The sequence below is a fragment of the Callithrix jacchus genome, chromosome 2 (genome assembly GCF_049354715.1).
Source record: "Callithrix jacchus isolate 240 chromosome 2, calJac240_pri, whole genome shotgun sequence".
NCBI lineage: Eukaryota > Metazoa > Chordata > Mammalia > Primates > Cebidae > Callithrix > Callithrix jacchus.
The window spans coordinates 22,959,099-22,968,499 of record NC_133503.1 but is presented as its reverse complement, the minus strand read 5'-3'; the positions used below and the strand labels follow the sequence as shown (position 1 = coordinate 22,968,499).

General features: G+C 46.8%; 1 non-coding gene across 1 annotated transcript; it reads right to left on the bottom strand.

The window, feature by feature from the left end:
• Positions 1-410: 410 nt before the first annotated feature.
• On the bottom strand, positions 411-515 carry LOC118151816 (U6 spliceosomal RNA). Its single transcript, XR_004740223.1, has one exon. It is a non-coding gene; the product is annotated as a U6 spliceosomal RNA (small nuclear RNA).
• Between the last annotated feature and the right edge of the window lie 8,886 nt (positions 516-9,401).

Sequence of the window (9,401 nt, the reverse complement as noted above, 5' to 3'; positions counted from 1 at the left end):
CAGATTGAAAGGTATGTTGTTTATGTCATCTTTCAGTCTATCTTTCCCATTAGACTGTGAATCCCAAGGTCCTTACATTTTTTCTTTTATTTTTTATTGAGATAGGGTTTCATTCTTGTTGCCCATGCTGGAGTGCAATGGCATGACCTTGGCTCACCACAATGTCTTCACCTCCCAGGTTCAAGTAATCTCCTGCCTCACCCTCCTGGGTAGCTGGGATTACAGGCATGCACCACCACACCCAGCTAATTTTGTATTTTTAGTAGAGACAGGGTTTCTCCATGTCAGTCAGGCTGGTCTCAAACTCTGGACCTCAGGTGATCCGCCTACCTCAGCCTCCCAAAATGCTGAGATTACAGGTATGAGCTACTGCAGCCAGCCAGAGGGGTCTTTTTTTTTTTAATTAAAAAAAATATATGGAATGCTTCATGAATTTGCGTGTAATCCTTGCGCAGGGGCCATGCTAATCTTCTCTGTATTGTTCCAATTTTAGTATATGTGCTGCCGAAGCGGGCATGAGGGGTCTTTTTTTTTTTTTTTTATTTTGTTTTTTGAGACGGAGTTTCACTCTTGTTACCCAGGCTGGAGTGCAATGGCGCAATCACCACTTACCGCAACCTCCGCCTCCTGGGTTCAAGCAATTCTCCCGCCTCAGCCTCCTGAGTAGCTGGGACTATAGGCACGCGCCACCATGCTCAGCTAATTTTTGTATTTTTAGTAGAGATGGGGTTTCACCATGTTGACCAGGATGGTCTCGATCTCTTGACCTCGTGATCCACCCACCTGGGCCTCCCAAAGTGCTGGGATTATAGGTGTGAGCCACCGCGCCCAACCGAGGGGTCTTTTTAAAGTACAAATCCAGAGGTGGAAGAGTGGTGGCTCATGCCTGTAGTTTCAGCACTTTGGGAGGCCAAGGTGGGTGGATCACATGAGGCTAGGAGTTTGAGACCAGCCTGGCCAACACCGTGAAACCCTATCTCCACTAAAAATACAAAAATTAACTGGGCATGGTGGCGGGTGCCTGTAATCCCAGCTACACAGGAGGCTGAGGCAGGAGAATGGCTTGAACCTGGGAGGCGGAAGTTGCAGTGAGCAGGGATCACACCAATGTGCTCCAGCCTGAGCAGCAGAGTGAGTGAGACTTCATCTCAAAAAATAAATAAACAAATGAAAACTAAAGTACACATTCAGTTCTGCTGCTAGACTGATTAAAATTCTTCAGTGTCTTCCTGAGAACCTCAAGAAAAAGTCTAGTTTATAAGTTCCTATGCATCCCTGTTCATGTTTCCCTCTGCATGACAGTCAGATGGAGGACTCCCAGTACAGCCCCTGTCCAGGGTTTCTCCACCTTGACACTATTGACATTTTGGGTGAAATCATTCTTTTTTTCTCGAGATGGAATCTTGCTCTGTCTCCCAGGCTGGAGTGCAGTGGTGCGATCTGGGCTCACTGCAACCGCCACCCACAGGTTGAAGCAATTATCCTGCCTCAGCCTCCTGAGTAGCTGGGATTACAGGCATATGCCATGAGGCCTGACTAATTTTTGCATTTTTGGTAGAGATGGGGTTTTGCCATGTTGGCCAGGTTGGTCTAGTACTCCTGACCTCAGGCGATCCGCCCACCTCGGCCTCTCAAAAGTGCTGGTATTATAGCCGTGAGCCACTGCGCTGGGCCGAAATAATTCTATGTTGTTGGTGCTGTCCTGTGCAAAGCAGGATGTTCTTTGGCCTCCACCCACTAGACACCAGTATCACCTCTCCCCAGCTTCACCCCTAGTCATGACAACCAAAATTTCCAGACACTACCAAGTGTCTCCTGGGGTACAATCAGCCTACATCCACTCACTCTGTCCTGGGTGGTTACAGCAGCATTTACTTGCCTGGCAAAATCTCACACTCCTCAGGTTTCTCTCCTAAATGCCCTCAATGCGCTGTACCTTGTGCTTCCCCCACTAGACTGTGAATATCCTGAGGGCAACGACCTTGTCTAATTCTTCTTGGTGTCCTCAGCAGCATGAATCAGAGCATCTCTGCTTTGTGGGAAGAGAGGGTGGTATGAACAGGTGAAAGGCAAATCTCTTGGTGTATACATTTGCTGGCTGTGTCTGCTTACATTCCAATTTTTAATTTAATTTAATTATTTTTTTTTTTTTTTTGAGACAAAGTTTCGCTCTTGTCACCCAGGCTGGAGTGCAATGGTGTGATCTTGGCTCACTGCAACCTCCACCTCCCGGGTTCAAGCGATTCTCCTGCCTCATCCTCCTGAGTGGCTGGAATTACAGGCATGTGCCACCACGCCCGGCTAATTTTGTATTTTTTTAGTAGAGACAGGGTTTCTCCATGTTGGCCAGGCTGGTCTTGAACTCCTGACCTCAGGTGATCTGCCTACCTCGGCTTTCCAAAGTACAGGCGTGAGCCACAGCGCCCAGCTACATTCCATTTTTGCAGTTCCTGCTATGTGCAAGCAAAAGGTACATTATAAGTAGTATCTCTCTCTCTCTTTTTTTTTTTTTTTGAGATGGAGTCTGGCTCTGTTGCCCAGGCTGAAGTGCAGTGGTGCAATCTTGGCTCACTGCAGCCTCCATCTCCCAGGTTCCAGCAATTCTACTGCCTTAGCCTCCCGTGTAGCTGGGATTACAGGCACCCACCGCCACACCCAGTTACTTCTTGTATTTTTAGTAGAGATGGGGTTCACCATGTTGCTCAGGCTAGTCTCAAACTCCTGGCCTCATGTGATCCACCCACCTTGGCCTCCCAAACTGCTGGGTGCCTGGCCAAATAATGCTTTTTAGTGTCAAATCTAAGAACTCCTTGCCTAGCCCTAGATACTGAATTTCACCTATTTTTTAGAAGTTCTATAATTTTGGGCGGGGTGCAGTGGCTCATGCCTGTAATCCCAGCACTTTGGGCGGCCGAGGTGGGTGGATCACAGGTCAGGAGTTCAAGACCAGCCTGGCCAAAATGGTGAAACCCCATCTCTAAAAAAAAAAGAAGTTCTATAATTTTATATTTTACATGTAAGCCTATAATCCATTTCAATTTAACTTTTGTATAAGGTATGAGGTTTATGTTGAGATTCATTTATTACTTGTGGATGTCTGTTTTTGTTTTTTTTTTTTTCAGATGGAGTCTTGCTCTGTCGCCCAGGCTAGAGTGCTGTGGCATGATCACGGCTCACTGCAACCTCTGCTTCCCTAGTTCAAGTGATTCTCCTGCCTCCACTTCCCAAGTAGCTGAGATTACAGCCACCCACCACCACGCCCAACTAATTTCTGTATTTTTCGGACAGACAGGGTTTCATCATCTTGGGCAAGCTGGTCTCAAACTCCTAACCTCGTGATCCACCTGCCTTGGCCTCCCAAAGTGCTTGTTTTTTGAGACGGAGTCTTGCTCTTGTTGCCCAGGCTGGAGTGCAATGGTGCAATCTCGGTTCACTGCAACCTCCGCCTCCCGGGTTCAAGCAATTCTCCTGCCTCAGCCTCCAGGAGTAGCTGGGATTACAGGCGCCTGCCACCATGCCCAACTAATTTTTGTTTATTTGTATTTGGGTTTTTTGTTTGGTTTGGTTTGGTTTATTTGTTTTGAGACAGAGTCTTGTTCTGTTACCCAGACTGGAATGCAGAGGTGCGATTTCAACTGAGTGCAACCTCTGCCCCCTGAGTTCAAGAGATTCTCCTACTGAGTAGTTGGGATTACAGGCATGTGTGCCACCATGGTCAGCTAATTTTGTATTTTTATTAGAGGCAGGGTTTCAGTATGTTGGTCAGACTGGTCTCGAACGCCTGACCTCAAATGATCCACTCACTTTGCCTCCCAAAGTGCTGGGATTATAGGCATGAGCCACTGCGACTGCCAATTTTTGTTGTTTTAGTAGACAGGGTTTACACCACATTGGCCAGGCTGGTCTTGAACTCCTGACCTCGTGATCTGCCAGCCTCAGCCTCCCAAAGTGCTGGGATTATAGGTGTGAGACACCGAGCCCAGCTAGATGCCTGATTTAATTTGCTTGATTTTTTTCTTTTCTTTTTTTTTTTTTTGAGACAGAGTTTCACTCTTGTTACCCAGGCTGGAGTGCAATGGCACGATCTCGGCTCACTGCAACCTCCACCTCCTGGGTTCAGGCAATTCTCCTGCCTCAGCCTCCTGAGTAGCTGGGATTACAGGCATTTACCACCATGCCCAGCTAATTTTTTGTATTTTTAGTAGAGACGAGGTTTCACCATGTTGACCAGGATGGTCTCGATTTCTTGGCCTTGTGATCCACCTGCCTCGGCCTCCCAAAGTGCTGGGATTACAAGCTTGAGCCACCGCGCCCCACTCCCATTACTCATTCCTATCATGAAGAACTATCTTGTGCAACCAACCGTTTTATGGCATGCAGCATTAAGTTTTGTTTTGATCTAAAATAAATGGTGGTACTGGCCGGGCGCGGTGGCTCAAGCTTGTAATCCCAGCTACTCAGGAGTCTCCAGTCTGGGTAACAACAGCGAAACTCCGTCTCAAAAAATAAATAAATAAATAATAAATAATAAATGGTGGTACCAACATACCACACAACAGCACTCAGCGACAAAAAGGAAGGAACAGCTGATATATGCAACCACCTAGAAGAATCTCCAGGAAATTAAGCTAAGTGAAAAAAGCCAATTCCAAAATAATATTTACCGTATTATTTCACTTACATAACATTTCAAAATGACAAAATTTTAGAAATGGAGACAGATGAATGGTTGCCAGAAATTAGGGATGAAGAGGACAGGCAGGGTGAGGTTTGGTGTGGTTATGAAAGAGCAATGTGGCTGGTATGGTGGCTCACGCCTATAATCCCAGCACTATGGGAGGCCAAGGTGGGTGGATCACCTGAGTCAGAAGTTCTAGACCAGCCCAGCAAGCATGGTGAAACCCCGTCTCTATTAAAAACATGAAAACAAGCCAAGCGTGGTTGTACGTGTCTGTAATCCCAGCTACTTGGGAGGCTGAGGCAGGAGAATTGCTGGAAGCTGGGAGATGGAGGCTGCAGTGAGCCAAGATTGCACCACTGTACTTCAGCCTGGGCAGCAGAGTAAGACTCTGTCTCAAGAAAAAAAAAATGAAAGAGAGAGAGAGAGAAAGGAAGAAAGGAAAGAAAGAAAAAGGAAAGAAACAAAGAGAAAAAGAAAGAAAAACGAGGGCGGACGAGAAGGAAGGAAAGACAACACAAGGATCCTTGTGGTCATGGAACTGTTGTTTTATTTGACTGTGGTGGTGGACACAGGAATCTATACAGGTGATGAAATTGTGTAGAATGAGTACACTCACACGACACATTCACACACACAAATGAGTGCAGGTAAAACTGGCAAAATCTTTCTTACAACTGAATGTGAATCTACAATGATCTGAACAAGAAATTCTGTTTAAAAAAATCAAGTAAATCTGTTGTAATAATCATTTTAGCCTCTACTCTTCAACCTCACAATACCTTTGCACTTAGACTGTGTATGAGGAGCCAGAGACTGGGAGAAGGAATTCACTTGCCTAAGGATACACATTAGTAAGCGTCTGACTCCAAAACCACATTCCCTGCTGGGCACAGTGGCTTACGCCTGTAATCCCAACACTTTGGGAGGTCGATGTGGGCAGATCAACTGAGGTCAGGCATTCAAGACCAGCCTGGCCAACATGGTGAAACCCCATCTCTATAAAAAATACAAAAATTAGCCAGGCATTCGTGGCGTGTGCTGTGTAATCCCAGCTACTTGGGAGGCTGAGGCAGCACTTGAACCCGGGAGGCAGAAGTTCCGGTGAGCTGAGATGCGCCACTGCACTCCAGCCTGGGCAAGAGAGTGAGTCTTGGAAAAAAACGAAAACAAACCACATTTCCTTTGCTTCCAGCCAGGTGAGAACTTTGTGGTGTCTCCTAGCCCCTATAAGCCCTATTCTGCCCACCTGGCTCAAATTTCATATGGTTAACCCTCTCTTTGTTTATATTTTATTTTATTTTTATTTATTTATTTATTTTTTGAGACAGAGTCTTGCTCTGTCACCCAGGCTGGAGTGCATGCAATGGTGCAGTCTTGGCTCACTGCAACCTCCACCTCCCGGGTTCAAGCGATTCTCCTGCCCCAGCCTCCCAAATAGCTGGAATTACAGGCACACACCACCACACCTGGCTAATATTTGTATTTTTAGTAGAAACGTGGTTTCTCCATATTGGCCAGGCTGGTCTTGAATTCCTGACCTCGTGATCCACCCTCCTCAGTCTCCCAAAGTGCTGGGATTACAGGCATGAGCCACCACGCCCGGCCTATATTTAATTTTTTTAGAGTAACTTCTGGAAAGTCTTTGATTCCCCCAAACACTTGGCACCTGGCCTTGTCAAGGTAACAACTCTGTATATCGTTAGGCTGGTTGTTGGTGATGGTGATGCCAGGCAGGCAGATCACTTAAGCGAGTTTCCAGATTATTGTGTGAGCCCAGACCTGCCTGCCCTTGAACCTCACCTCCTGCATCCCTCTCACTCTGTGCAGTTGCACCTGCCTTCTCTCAATCCTTCCTACCAAACCCCTTCCCTCTGCAGGGTCTTTGCACATGCCGTTCCTGCTGGCAGGAAAAGTTTTTCCCTCTGGTTTTGTTAACTCCTATCCATCCTTTAGGACTCAGCTTAAATGTCATTTCCTTGGCAAGAAATGTTATATGGCTTCAAAGTCCCCTGTAAAGTCCCCTGTAATTTTTCTTTTTCTTTCTTTCTTTCTTTTTTTTTTTTTTTGAGATGGCGTTTCACTGTTGTTACCCAGACTGGAGTGCAATGACTCAATCTCAGCTCACCGCAACCTCCACCTTCTGGGTTCAAGCAATTCTCCTGCCTCAGCCTCCCGAGTAGCTGGGACTACAGGTGTGCACCACCATGCCCAACTAATTTTTGTATTTTTAGTAGAGATGGGGTTTCACCTCATTGACCAGGATGGTCTCGATCTCTTGACCTTGTGATCCACCCGCCTCAGCCTCCCAAAGTGCTGGGATTACAGGCGTGAGCCACCTCGCCCGGCCGTGTCCCCTGTAATTTTTCTTTATGGCCGTGTTCACAATTATAGTTAAATAATTATGCATATGCAATTACTTGTTTATTGACTCCTTTCCTCACCAGAGGGAAGGCTCCCTGAGGCCAGTGACTGTGTCTCTGTGCTTATCATGTCATCCCCAGTGTCAGGCCTAGTCCCTGACACATAGAAGGGGCCCAATAAATAATTCATGATTAAAATAATTCTGGGAAATGTTTGAACTAGGAGAGCCGAGGTTATATAATGCATTGAAGAAAGAAGACTACAGTTGTACCCAAGAACCTGAGAACTGGTAGGAAAAGAGGCCTTACTTTTCACTCTACCTTCTAAATAGTGCGAATTGTTCATTATGTGCATTTATTCCTTGGGAAGAAGTTTTGGGTTTTCTTGCTTTTTGTTTTTTTGAAGACAGAGTTTCCACTCTTGTTGTCCAGGCTGGAGTGCAATGGTGTGATCTCGGCTCACTGCAACCTCCACCTCCCAGGTTCAAGGGATTCTCCTGCCTCAGCCTCCCCAGTAGCTGGGATGACAGGCATATACCACCACACCCCACTAATTTTTTTTTGAGACGGAGTTTCGCTCTGTCACTCAGGTTGGAGTGCAGTGGAGCAGTCTCCACTCGCTGTAACCACCACCTCCTGGATTCAAGCAATTCTCCTGCCTCAGTCTCCCAGGTAACTGGGATTACAGGTGTGAACCACCACACCTGGCTAATTTCTTTTTCTTTTTTTATTTTTTGAGACGGAGTCTCGCTGTTGTTACCCAAACTGGAGTGCAATGGCACGATCTCGGCTCACCGCAACCTCCGCCTCCTGGGTTCAAGCAATTCTCCTGCCTCAGCTTCCTGAGTAGCTGGGACTGCAGGCGCGCACCACCATGCCCAGCTAATTTTTGTATTTTTAGTAGAGATGGGGTTTCACCTTGTTGACCAGGATGATCTTGATCTCTTGACCTGGTGATCCACCCGCCTCGGCCTCCCAAAGTGCTGGGATTATAGGTGTGAGCCACCGCGCCCAGCCATTATTTTTTATGTTATTAGTAGAGACAAGGTTTCATCATGTTGGATGTTGGTCAGGCTGGTCCTGAATTCCTGATCTCAGGTGATCCACCCACCTCAGCTTCCCAAAGTGCAGGGATTACAGGTATGAGCCCCAGTGCCTGGTCAGAAAAAGTTTTAATCAGAAGAACAAAGTAGACAAAAATAATCAGGTGTCCTGCCTATAAATATGGATATTTGAACTGAGATCTTTGGACACTCTCCCTGTGCCCACTCTCCCTTTTCACTGATTGGGAAAGTGACTTCAGAAATCAAGTTGTCCATTACCCCAGCAGGTAAGGCTCTGCCAGTTGCTTGCATTGCTAAATGGGAAGTTTACTCTCTCCCAAAGAGCCATGGGAAAGTACACTGTATTCTAATTTTTCCTGTGCTTAAAGATGCTACAACAGCCTGCTTCTACCAGACAATGTCCTTCCTAGCGGGTCATGGATTCCAGTTAATACTCAGGTGGTCTGAGGTCCCAAATTATTCAGTCCTTTAAAAAATACTGGCCAGGGTGGGGGTGGGGAGAGAAAAAAAAATACTGGCCAGGCAGGGTACGGTGGCTCATACCTGTAATCCCAGCACTTTGGGAGGCCAAGGTGGGCGGATCACCAGGTCGGGAGCTGGAGACCATCCTGTTTAACATGGTGAAACCCTGTCTCTACCAAAAATACAAAAATTAACTGGGTATGGTGGTGCTTGCCTGTAATCCCAGCTACTGGGGAGGCTGAGGCAGAAGAATCACTTGAACCTGGGAGGCAGAGGCTCGGCGAGCTGAGATTGCGCCACTGCACTCCAGCCTGAAGACAGAGCAAGACTCCGTCTCAAAAAAAAAAAATAAAAGAAAGAAAGAAAATACTGGCAGGGAATGGTGGTTCACACCTGTAATCTCAGCACTTTGGGAGGACAAGGCAAGAAGATCACTTGAGGTCAGGTATTCGAGACCAGCCTGGCCAATATGGTAAAATCTCATCGCTACTAAAAACACAAAAATTAGCTGGGTGTAGTGATGTGCACCTATAGTCCCAGTTACTCAGGAGGCTGAGGCAGGAGAATTGCTTGAACCTGGGAGGTGGAGGTTACAGTGAGCCAAGATTGTACCACTGCACTCCAGGCTGGGCGACAGAGTGAGACTCCATCTCAAAGCAACAAACAAACAAGGTTGGGCGCAGTGGCTCACGCCTATAATCCCAACACTTTGGGAGGCCGAGGTGGGTGGATAACAAGGTCAAGAGATCAAGACCATCCTGGTCAACAAGGTGAAATCCCGTCTCTACTAAAAATACAAAAATTAGCTGGGCATGGTGGTGCGCGCCTGTAGTC